The sequence below is a fragment of the Martes martes genome, assembly GCF_963455335.1.
Source record: "Martes martes genome assembly, chromosome: 4".
NCBI lineage: Eukaryota > Metazoa > Chordata > Mammalia > Carnivora > Mustelidae > Martes > Martes martes.
This window is the reverse complement of record NC_137891.1, coordinates 54,365,640-54,378,415: the sequence shown is the minus strand read 5'-3', so window position 1 is coordinate 54,378,415 and position 12,776 is coordinate 54,365,640. Positions and strand designations below refer to the sequence as shown.

Genomic DNA, 12,776 nt, shown 5'->3' with positions numbered 1-12,776 from the left:
CTGTCCATTCCATCCTGAGACCCTCCACTATGTTGAAGGACCTCCACCTCTGGCTTTAATATCTTTGCCATCTACTCAAACAAAATAAAAACACAATCCTATCAAGTATCTTTTGTTTAAAATCAGATATCTTTTCCTCACACCAAAAGATACAGGGAGAGGTCTAGAAAAAAATTGTCATGCCTTGGTATATTAGTGATATTATATATATTAATTGCTGAGGCATCTAGTACCATCAACTTGGCAGCTTAAAATAACATACATTAAGTACCTCACAGTTTTACTGGATCGGGAGTCTGGACACTGAGTTTTCTGCTTTGGGATCTTGTAGGCTGCCATCAAGGTGTCATCTGAGGTTCAGGGTTATCTTCCAAACTCATATAGTTGTGGCTCTTGGCAGAATTTGATTCCTTGGAGCAGGAGGCCTGAAGCCCTTGGCCCTAGGAGTCGCCCACAGTCCCCTGCAGGTGGCCCTCTCCATAGGCAGCTCAGAGCATGACAGCTTGCTCCTTCAAGCTCAGCAGGAGAGGAGAATGAGTGTGGGTGGGGTCATATGTATATAGATACTGAGCTATTTTTCACGGGAGCAACAGCCTCACCTTTACCATGTAACAAAATCACAAGTGATAACCCATCACATTTTATATATTCCCATGTTCAAACAAGGGAACAAGTCCCATTGTCCCATCCATACCCAAAGGGTTTTCCATAAAGGTATGTTAAGAAATAGCTTGACTCCATTTCTGATGTTTGATTACAAAAAACTTTTAAGCCTCACTCCGCCCTTTCCCCTTCTGCCTATATCTCAGCAAGCAGATAGCAAAGTCGGGGGCTCCTTCCTGGGGAGCCAGAGGAATTCACACCACGGATGCCCTGCTACCTGTGAGATCGTGACCCCAGTCACACCCTTGTGACTACCACAAAAACCTCCAGCCAGTTTTCTTTCGCTGCTTTGCTGGGCCATTTTTAGACCCGCCTGAGAAGTCTGCCTTGCTTTCCCACAAAGCCTTGCTATGTGAGTAATACACATTTTCATACCCTCTCGGTGTATGTATGGAATCATCCTTCTTGAATTCAAAGTGTGGGTGTCAGTCTGTCCTGTTTCTGCAGAATGTTTACAGCAGGTATAAATAGCAAGAGAGGGGATCCAAGGCATTCACCCTAGGATCTATTCATCACCCCAACTTTAATTTGCCACAATTAGAAAAAATGCATAGTCTCTCTACTTGAAGCCTTTTTTTAGCCTTTCTGTTGTGGGAGGCATAGAAACCATGCTACCAGGGAATTCTGCCTTGCTGCTATGAAAATATGTTGGATTACTATAGAAGGAAAAAAACAACATTTCTAAGATTTCATATTTTCAGACCTCAGTAGGAATAATCACAAACTTAATTATATTATTGACAAAGAATATTTTGAAAATGAAAAGTTAATGAGAAATGTTTAAATCTTGAAATAGCATGAAATGCATGTATCGATGTGTCACAGGTGAAAATAGAATGTAGGCTCAACAAAGCAATAAAAATATGGTTACCTAGGATTGCATGTGGTGTTACATGTTCCCTGTTGTACCTGCTTGTAGGAAAAGTCCAAATGGCAAGTGAGTTGTTTTTTAATATTCTCATTTCCCTATGCGGTTTCCAAGATCTTTTCATTCGGTGAAACTTCCAGTCTCTGGAATTGTGGAACTCTGGTTCGTCCACAGGCAAGGGGTGACCAAGAAAGAGGAATATATATTGGAGAATAGCCAGTAATAGGTCTCTTTAGCTTTGCTCCCCAGTGCTTGTGATAGAAAAATTCAACCTTTTCCCCTCTTGTCTTTGAGGAATGAGGCCTCCCTACTCCTCTTTTCTAGGCAGAATCCTACTTCCCCACTGCCTTTGTCTTACTAATCTTTGATTATCAGTCACATACCTCCACATGTACCCACGTTTCTGTGTGAGTGCTTCTGACTTGTATGTGGACATGTATTTTTTTTAATCTTCTTTTCATTTCTGTGTTGGCTGAGGAGGTAAAAATAGCCCCTAGTATACCAATAGAGAGTAGAAAAGAGGGGTAAAAACTAAGAAAAAGCAGAGATTAATATTTGGAGCTTCAAGAATAGATTTGTTTAAGTTAGGAACTCTTCCTAAATCAATGATACACTCGTTAAAAATACATGAATACAAAGTTTTGAATATACCAGCTGTATGGGGAGCTTACTGTATGCAAGCACTGTTTTCTTCCCTGTAGTTACAGTGCTCATCATGATGCCTGGGACTGAAGGCACCTAATTAATATGGATGCTACTGAATTTTATACAGTATACTTAATAGTAATTACTTAGTTTAATAAGAACAGAGGTTCTTGTTTATGTTAATATACTATTATTCTTGATTCTTTGACTTATAAAATGTCATTATACAAATGTTCAAACTGAATTTCTTTTCACAGAAAAAAATTTAAAATATATTCTCTTGGTAGGGCTTAAGTACTGCAATAGTTTAATTTTTTTATCTTTCGGTTGGTAATTGATTAACATGTCTACTGACTTGTGACTCTGCCACCCAACATTCACCTTTTCTTTGCTGCAAGCTTGTATTAATTAGCTATTGCTGCCTAACAAACCCCCTCAAGACTTAGTTATATGAAATCATTTATATTAAATCTCGTAAGTCACAAAGCTGAGTGTTTCTCATAAGTCACAAAGCTGAGTGTCAGTTACCTGGACAGGCTGGCTCATATTTCTGCAAGTTAGTTTTATTCCATGTGTCTTTCATCTTCCTCCTAAGACCTGAGGGCCAGTCTAGGCATGACCTTCTTGCAGGATGACAGAATCTATAAAGAACACAGTTTCTCAACCTCAATACTGTTGATATTTTAGACTGAATAATTTTTTTCTTGTGGGGAGTTACAGGCTTTTCAGCAGGATCCCTGGCCTCTCCTCACTAGATCCATTAAAATTCCCCAAGTTGTGACAACAAATAAGGTTTCCAGATATTGCCAACATTGCCCCCATTTGAGAACCAGTTCTCTGGAGCATAAGCAGAAGTGAGTCTTCTGCTCAGAGCTGACACACTATCACTCCTACTTTATTCCACTGGCCAAATGAGTCACATGGAGCATGAGTCAAGAGGAGGGGCAGGCCAACCTGCTCATGGCAGCGTTACACAAGAAGGGATATGAATACAAGGAAGTAAGAGGAACCAGAATATTTAAATAATAAGTTTACTTCAACAGTTATGACTTCAAGAACCTCACTTTGGTATTCCATCCAAAGCTCTAACAACATTTCTATTAATTGCAATCTTAGTAGAACAAACTTCCAGGACTTAGATCTTATTCTATGACTACTTCCCTTTTGGTCTGATTATTTGCAGCAGCTTCTAGACATAATAGTTATCACATAGATAAAATAACATTAGCACCTTTTTACTTTATATACTAGGCATTTCCATTATAACACACAAAAATATCCCATCTCAAAATTCCTTATACTGTAATTTTAAGTTCTAGAAATGATAACAGTTATTTCTCACCTTTAAAAAGGCGTGTTCATTTAAAACTATTTACAAAGCAACATGGAATAACCTGCTTGATGTAAACCAATAACAATGCAGTGTGTCCTCTCTATGAATCAGAACTGTATGCATGTGCTATAGAAGTTAAGTAACACAACTTAAGATCTTATTGTTTTCAATTTAGTGGAAAAAAGGAAAACAGGTTGCAGATGTTGGTAAATATATACATATTTTTTAAAGAGAAACAACTGGGGTGCCTGGGTGGCTCAGTCGTTAAGTGTCTGCCTTCCACTCAGGTCATGATCCCAGGGTCCTGGGATCCAGCCCCACATTGGGCTCTCTGCTAGGTGGGAAGCCTGCTTCTCTCTCTCCTGCTTCCCCTGCTTGTGTTCCCTCTCTTGCTGTCTCTCTCTGTCAAATAAATAAATAAAATCTTTTTAAAAAATTTTTAAAAAATAAAGAGAAACAACTATAGTTCAGGGGAAAGAGCACATTGAAACTAATTCTTTCTTTTACATCCGGATAACCTTGAGCAAAATCACTTATTCTGTCTGAGGTTCCATTTATTCAGCCACCAAGTATATTATTAGGCTGGATCACATGAAATTGCCAATATTCAACTACTTTTTCCCCTTCAAGCACAGCTATATCATGCAATTCAATAAAACAGAAAGCCACGTCAGCCCCACAATGTTTTAAAGAGGATTACAAGAGTCAATCATAGTCGATTTTGAATCAAACTAAGACATACACAAGGGTAAATAATCAGAAAAATAAAAAAATCCATGAAGCTTATATAGAACAATCTCTAAAACAAAGATACAACAGCATTTTCCAGGAAGCATCTGCTCCCTTTTTTAATAGCTTTGATCAAATTCCAAATTATAAAAATGAGATCACATAAAAATTAGAGTGTCTGAAAATGTTGGAGGTGGTGAGGAGAGGGAAAGGGAATAAGAGGGAGAAGAAAATTTTCTTTACAAATAGAACAAAGAATAGCACAAAAGAGACTAAAAATGAAATCAGGGTCTGTTATTCTGAAATATTCCTGTGGGGGAAAGATGAATCTATTGTTTCTTGATTCTCTAAAGCAATCAAAACTTACCCTGGAAATGAAACAAAGACTTAAATGTTTCTTCTGAAGCTGAATAAAAGATGAGTCATGCTCCAAGGCAAGTTTCCTAAAAAGAGAATTTAAAAAGAATGAGGTGATAAAGAGATAGTATGAGCACAAGATTTTATTAAATTCCTTCTTAATTATAAGAGACGATGGCTCAGATGTGAGTCAGTTTGACCACCATGCATTTTTATGTTCATTTTAAGAAGAACAGAAAATGAGCAATGTCTTTCTTTAAGAAACAATAAAAAGTAAGCACTATAATACTTAGATTAGTGCTTCCAAAACCCAATTAATCATCAGAATTACTTGGGATGCTTTCTTAAAATAAAGCACAGAGACCCTACTCCCAGTTGCCAAAATTAGATTCTCTGGCCTTGAAGTTCAAGAGTTTGATTTTTTCAGAAGCTCCGCAAATTAATCACTTAAGTTTGGGAAAAAAAAAACAAAACAAAACCCTGATAAAACTTACAACCTATTGTTAGTTTCATTTATCTAAATTGATCTTATTTCCACACACCAGAGATTAAGTCTTTTTTTTAGATTCTTACATGTATCCTGGCTTTGGTGTTCAGCGAGTCAACCTCTGTGTCCCCTGTGCTCTGAGCTTCTGTCTAACGTTAGGTTAATAACTATTAATCCGCTCAGGCTTTCATAACCAAATACAACAGAGTGGATGGCTTAAATAATAGAAATTTCTTTCTTCCCAGCTCTGGAAGCTGGACGTCTGAGATGAAGGTGGCAGCATAGCGGGTTCCTGTTAAAACTCTCTTCCCAGCTGGTAAACAGACAGCTTCTCCCTGTGTCCTCAGATGGCCTTTTCTCCGTGCCAGGGGTGAGAGAGAGAGACAACAAGCCTTGTTGGTGTCTTTTCTTATAAGAACACTAATCCTATGGGATCGGAGTCTCCTCTTCATGATCTCATTTAACCTTAATTACTTCCTTAGAGGCCCCATCTCCAAATAAGTCACACCGGGGCTAAAGACTTCAACATGTGAATTGGGCCGGGGGAGGGGGGGGCACATAAACATTCAAGCTATAACAACCAATTACCTCCTTCAAAAGAATCAAGTCTGTTGATTTTGATAGGTGTTTCAAAGTGCCACTTAGGATGGAGAAAAGACTCTTAAACCGAAATAAACTATCTTTATGTCCTTTGTCCAAATTGTACAGGTCTCCAGCGCATCTTGCACTGCCTAAAACATTAAATACGTGGTTGTGTATTAAATAATTTTATCCCCCTTAGAGGACCAAGGAGAATATTTATGATGTCCCTCCCTGAAACACTAGCCCCATTCTCTGGCCTCGTTAGCTTTAGAACCTTAAACATCCCTCCCAGGCGGGAGGTGGGAGTTACTGTTCCTTATGGAGGAATCTGACGAAAGAGCATGTGGAGATGCATATGCATTTGGAGAAGTCTCCAATTTACGAGGACAAGGTTGTTTTTTTTTTTTTTTTACAAGTAATTTACAAAGACAAGCTATTGAATTTTTTTTTTTTTTTTTTTTTTTTTGGACAAAGTAAAGTTATAGTAAAAAGGTCCGCTGGATTTAAGCCATCCCTACTCGCTTCCTGATTAATCCCAGGGCAGATTAGATAAAGAAGATTGAATCTTCGTTGAAGAAAAGGAAAAAAAAGCCCAACTCTAGTTACAGCAATTTCTAGAACTTTTTCTGAAGAAAATCATCAAACATAAGATCTGAGGTATAGGTAAAGGATGATCATCAAAGAGCAAGCTCCTCCATCGTTTAGTTTCCTCTCTCGGCTTCTCTCTGGGGGCTGACAGTGCTCAGAGTTTGGTTCTTTGCCCTGTCCTCTTGTCTGATAGGCTTTAAAAGCAGAGAAATGCAATTGGAAATATGGAAAGTACCAACAAAGAGAGAAGAAAGAGATAAATTATAGCATAACCAGACAATGGGACACACTTGCCGTCACTACAAGTGATAATTACAGGAAATTTTAATGAAATGAAAATATTCCCTATGTAACATTAAGTAAAAACAGCAAAAAATCACTTCATAGTGTGGTAATTTTACCTAAATATAAATAGTTACGTAAATAAATGGCATTCAAACAGGGAGTATAATATATATACATAGAGAAAAAGATTGGAATAAAATATAATTTAAGAATTGACTGCTTATTATTTCTGGATGGTGAACTTCGAAGTCATTTGTATTTTTCTCTTTTTTAGTTTCTTTTTCCCAATTCCTTGGTAATAAAATTTTATTATGTTTGTAATCAGGACAAAATGAATAAAATAAAACAGAACAGAAATGAGTCATAGTGTTACTCCTTCTAACACTTGGGCATATAGGAAGAATTTTATACCTACTTGGGTCTATTGACCTTCCCTATGGTAAACTAACATTTAACGTTCATAAATCTGAATTTCCTACATTCTAAATTTTTCATCTTTCTTGGTGATTTCTTCCTTTTGAGGCAACAGAATTGCCCTGAAGTGTTAAAAATAACAGCTTTCCATCTCCCATTTTTGTAAGTCAGCTTTGAACACCTTTAGTCTGAGGTACCTGCAGGAGAGATCAATGGCTCCAATAAAGAATCAATATTCTTCAAGACAGATGTTGGGACTGGAGACGCAGTGGTAAGAACCACTGATTAGAGGTGGTAGTTGAGAACAAGCAGGTAGGATTAACCAAAGAAACCCCACCAGACAAGAGGACAGGGCAAAGAACCCTGAGGACTGCCACCATTCAGAGAGAGGTTGAAAAGAGAAAATAAAATGGTGGAAGAGGTTGCAAAATTGACAGAGTATGAGGCAAAAAAAAAAAAAGAAAAAAGTGAGAAAGGTACAGTGGTGGCTGAAGAGGAGAAAAGGCTTTGCTGAGGAGAGAGATGGGCAGGTGGAGAGAGAAGGGCATTTAAGTGTAGAAAAGTGATACTAGCAGGAATACAGAGATGGAAGTCTTTTTGGATACAGAGACTTTGAAAATGGAACGATAGGTTGGAAATCCAACTGTGAAAGATGTTGAATTCCAGGTTAAAAAGACGAGACTTCATTCTCCAGGCTGGAAGAGCTGGAGTGTTTAATTACAGTGAGTTTTGAAAGCCTGAAATTGATGAGAGGGAGGACAAAAAGTATCCTCAATCCCACAGCTTCCTTTTATGCATTAAGAATAAAGTCAAAGGGAAGTAAGTATTTTTATAGAAAAAAAAAGAACCGTTTTAAAGACCAAGGAAGTGATACTTGGAATGAGGGAGTCTATTTAGAAGTATATTTTTCTACTATATATTATACATAGTCTCAAACTGCTCAGTGTCTTTTAACCATGTGACCTTTGGAGAAAGTTCCTCATTGATTTCTTGGAAGGATGAAATTACTTTATATAAAGCCTGTAGAATAATAACTATAAGCACTCAACAAAAGTAAGCTTCCATTAATATTGTAATTATATCTTGATCACTTTTTGATGCGATGCAATTTAGTCAAAATGTTGGATTCGGAAGAAGTAAAACTGAAGCTGTCTGCACAGGTGTGTAGCCTGATGTCAGGCATTTAACTTCTCTGTTTCCCATTTCCACATGCACAGAAAAGAGCACAGTAAATTCCATCACCAAGGAACTTGAATACCCATTAATATCCCCAGAGGAGTAGCCTGAGTGGTGAGGCCATTAAACATAGCCAGGAAATCTTCATGCTTAAACATCATGTATATGAAACATTCTAACTGCAGCCATTTGCACATAATTGGGAGCAAAATAGAAAGCTTTTTGGGAGTTGACTTTGTCAACAAAATCCCAGGCCTGGCTGCAATAGCTTGTGACTTTTGAACCCCTAAATCCATCTCTAGGTCCCCAAATTGCACCCACGGAAGAGGTCTTAGAAAGCTGATCAACCCAGGGAAAGGCAGCCTCTCCTAATCCTTCCTCTGAAGAAGCGATAGAAGAAAGGAGCAAGCAGCAAAACCCCCTCCACGACCCACCTCCAACACACACATAGGCTGAAGAAGCCAAAGAAAAGAGAAGATGAGACTTTCTGGGGCACCTGGGCGGCTCAGTCAGTTCAGCGTCTGCCTTCAGCTCAGGTCATGATCCCAGGGTCCTGGGATAGAGCCCGCCTTGGGCTCCCTGCTCATCAAGAAGTCTGCATCTTCCTCTCCCCCAACTCATGCTCTCGTTTGCTCTCTCTCACTCTCAAAAAAATAAATAGTTTTTTTTTAAAAAACACTATAAAAAAAAGTAACACTTTTTTAAAGAGAAGAACCGGAAGTTGTCAGAATAGCTATGTGACACTGTTTGGTACCTGCCCAGTCTCTTTTGCCAGACACAGCTGCTGTGCTGTTGGTTGCTAAGGGCTGACAGCTACACCCTCCTCCACCAACTAGCTTGCCAATCAGAGCCAACGGACTCAGAGATGTTTGGGAGAAAACCCTGCAACTGAGTGGTGGCCAGCAGCTAAAGACTGACCGATACAGGTATAAAAGCCTAACCCTTTTGCTCAAGGCAGGACAGCTCTGTGGCACCCTTTATACTCCAGAACTCGCTGAATGGGAGGCAAGAGCTTAAGGTAGAGTTCATACAGCATACCACAAGAATCCTACAGTTCTTTCAGGACTACACTTACAATTCCAATTCAGAAAAGGGGACAATGGGAAACACACAGTGGTTACCTTTGAATATCAAATATCAAACCCTTCAGGGTAACCACAGCAAGGACTTGATGGGTGTGTCCGAGGCTGGTGTCGCATGGTTTAGACTGTAGGTCGCCAGACCATGAAGGGCTTACAGGGAACACTTCCTGGCAATGATGGTAAACAGGATCTATGTATGAGAAGATGCATATCGGTATTAGGGAACCAAACCGGCATACACGGCAAGATTTTGCTGCTGTCTCTGTAATCCACTCTTCCATAGTCCCTTATGAACAGAACTCTGATTTTGTTTGAAGTGGCAAGAATGCTGTCTATAGCTACATTTTCTGTTCCAGAGTGGCAAGGGGTCACTACATGACCTAGTTCTGAACAATGAGCTAGAAGCCGAGGTTATAGGACAAAGCTTCCAGAAATACTTTTCAACCGGGCTCAGTGTAGCTGGTATAAGCCTTCACCCCTCTCCTTTTTGCTGCTGGAGGTAGAATAGCCATCTTACACCAGAAAGTGACAATTATTAGAGGAAAGCCACATGTTAAGAATGTCATAATTGTGGAGTCACAGTATCAATCCTTACCTCTTTGCATCACTCTATGCCAGATTTCTTAGACATCAAGTACAATCTTAATTCATAACTTATGTGAAAAGAAAAATGATCAAAGGAAATAATAAATGACTTTACCAAAAAATTCCAATGCAAATGTATAACAAATTTACAATGCAAATCTCCAATAATCAATACAATTTTTTTAAAGTTTTATTCTTGGATAAGAGATTGGCAAAGGTTAACATGGAAAAGTATACAGTAGCAGAAAAACTATGGCAAAGCAGCTACTCATTACTGTTAGAAACATACACTGATATAACATTTCTGAGGGAAGGTTTAGTAAAGTATCTATATGTAAAATGTGCTCACCAGATTTGTGGTGTAAGTAGTCTAAGTAAATGCATTTCTGTTTTCATATGTTTTATGGAAAGCTTCATAAAATGATTATAAAAATCCCTATTCACGTACAAACTGTATAGGTAGAAAACTCAAAAGAATGTACAGATAAACTACTAGAATTCATAAATGAGTTATAGGGTTCCTATTGATAAAGGCCAAAAACTGAAAAAAAATGTACTTTAACAATAGAGAATTAAATTATGGCATTCCATGCCCTGTGACAATATAACAAAGAGATTAATCACAAATGTTGCAGCATGATTGGCTCTCACAAACATAACTTCAAGCAAAAAGAGCCAGACTCAGAGTACAAACTGAGTGATTACATTAAGATTAATTCAGAAGCAAACAAAATTAATCCATGGTGTGTGAAGTCAGGAGAGTAGAGAGCGGCTTCTCAGAAGATACTGAAATTGGAGGCTTCTGCAGTGCTGCTTTCTTTTTTTTCCTTTCTTTTATTTTTAATTTAAATTCAATTAGCCAGTACCACATTAGTTTTTGGGGTAGTGCTCAATCATTCATCGGTCTTATACAATACCCCACGTTCATCACATCACGTGCCCTCCTTCATGCCCATCACCCGGTTACCCCATCCCCCACCCCCTCCCTACCCACAACCCTCATTTTGTTTCCCAGAGTCCAGAGTCTGTCACAGTTTGTCTCCCTCTCTGATTTCTTCCCTTACAGTTTTCCTTCCCTTTCCCGAGGTCCTCTGCGCTATTCCTTATGCTCCATATTGACCTAGGTACCAGTTACGTGGGTGTTTTCACTTAGCAAAATGCATTCATTTGGAAGATCTACATACATTTCTGCACTATGTTATGTTTCCTTAAATGTTTGCTTTAAAAAAACATGACAGCGAAGACATATTCCAAAAGCTTAATATAAATTCAGCACACAATGGAAGCTGAGAGAATGCAACAAATTTTTGAAGAAGGAAACCAAGCCACGTGAAGCAGCCACTTGGAGACACGCCAGCTGACAGCCAGAATCAGTTGCCACCTTATGGATGAGTTATTTCAAATGTCCAGCCTAGCTGATCAGATAAGGACAAACCAAGCTAAAATCTGATTGCAGTTGCTTCGGCTCCCTGAGTGAGACCTGCCTCTCCCTGAGTGAGACCTGCCTAAGGTCTTTACAAAAACCCTAATTTCCCCGGGCACCTGCTTGGTGCAGTCGGTTAAGTGTCCAGCTCTTGGCCTCAGCTCAGGTCCTGTTCTCAGGGTCGTGAGATCCAGCCCCGTGTAGCTTAAGACTGTCTCTCCCTCTCCCCTCTGCCCCTCTCTACCCCACTTTCTCTCAAATAAATAAATAAATATTTTTAAAAAATCCTGATTTACAAAGTCATGAACACAATTAGAAGGTTGTTTTAAGAAGCTAAATTTTAGGGGAAATCTGTTGCATGAATAGAGTAACTGGAACGAAAAAAAAAAAAGAGCATCTAAGTTCTGATTAATAGGGCTCCTGTAGAGAGAAAAGAAAGAAAATGGTGAAATTGTTTTTTAAATAAGGACAATAAGAAAAAAATAATAATAAGGACAATAAGAAGGAAATCTTGCCATTTGTGACAACATGGATGGGCCTTGAGGGTATAATGTTAAAGTCAGACGGAGAAAGACAAATACTGTATAATCTCACTTACATGTGGAATCGAACAGCAAAAACAAAACAAAACAGAAATAATCTCATAAATACAAATAACAGATTGGTGGTTGACAGAAGTGGGGGTGAGGGATAGGTGAAATGAGTTAGGAGGTAAAAAGGTACAAACTTCCAATTATAAAATACCTAATTCATGGGTATGTAAGCTACACCATGGCAACTATAGCTAACGATACCGTATTGTATATTTGAATATTGCTAAGAGAGTAAATCCTGAAAATTCTCACCATAGGAAAAAATAATTGTGATTATGTGTGGTGATGAATGGTAACTAAAGTTATTGTGATCATTTCACAATATATAAAAAAAAATCATTATGTTACATGCCTGAAACTAATATAATATCTTTTGTCAATTATTATATCTTGGATTTTTAAAATGGAAAAAATTACAGTAATATAATAAAATTCCCTGGTGCTCAAGGAAAACAAACAATATTTGTTAAACTGAAAGGGACCACTGAGTACTAAGTAAGTTAAGTGAAAACAAGTACTTTCTTAGATATGTAAGTGGGAAATTTCGGAACATCAATGTTTCCATTCCTGGATCAATCATCTAGGCCAGGGACCAGATAGCAAAGAACATTCTAGCAGTCATTCCCATCCTCCTGTACTGAGAAAACAATGGTTAATTTCAAAAATATTCTACACACTTATATATCAGATGACTGTACATTGGTTAAAAGTGACAATTTAGCCCCATATTGCTTGTCATATAAAAATGGCTAAAAAATATTGAGAGAAAAAAGGATGTGAAAAAAAAATGTGAAAACATTGTTAGGGAGTTTGCAGAATAAAAATCCACATTTTCTAGAGAAGGTGATAAAATAAAGAGCAAATAGGCTTAGTGGTAAAAGAAAACTGTAGTGATTAGGAATGCAACAATTTTCTATACTAGAATTAATAATAGAGTATAGTGATAAGAGACTTGGATCAAGAGGC

General features: G+C 38.1%; 1 long non-coding RNA gene across 1 annotated transcript in view; it reads right to left on the bottom strand.

The window, feature by feature from the left end:
- Positions 1–5,419, bottom strand: part of LOC308342340 — a 55,068-nt gene extending 49,649 nt beyond the window's left edge. Inside the window, exons 1-2 of the long non-coding RNA XR_013966774.1 lie at positions 5,169–5,419; positions 4,606–4,681 (exon numbers count right to left, since the gene is read on the bottom strand). This is a non-coding gene — a long non-coding RNA (uncharacterized lncRNA). The remainder of the gene's footprint in view (positions 1–4,605; positions 4,682–5,168) is intronic.
- Between the last annotated feature and the right edge of the window lie 7,357 nt (positions 5,420–12,776).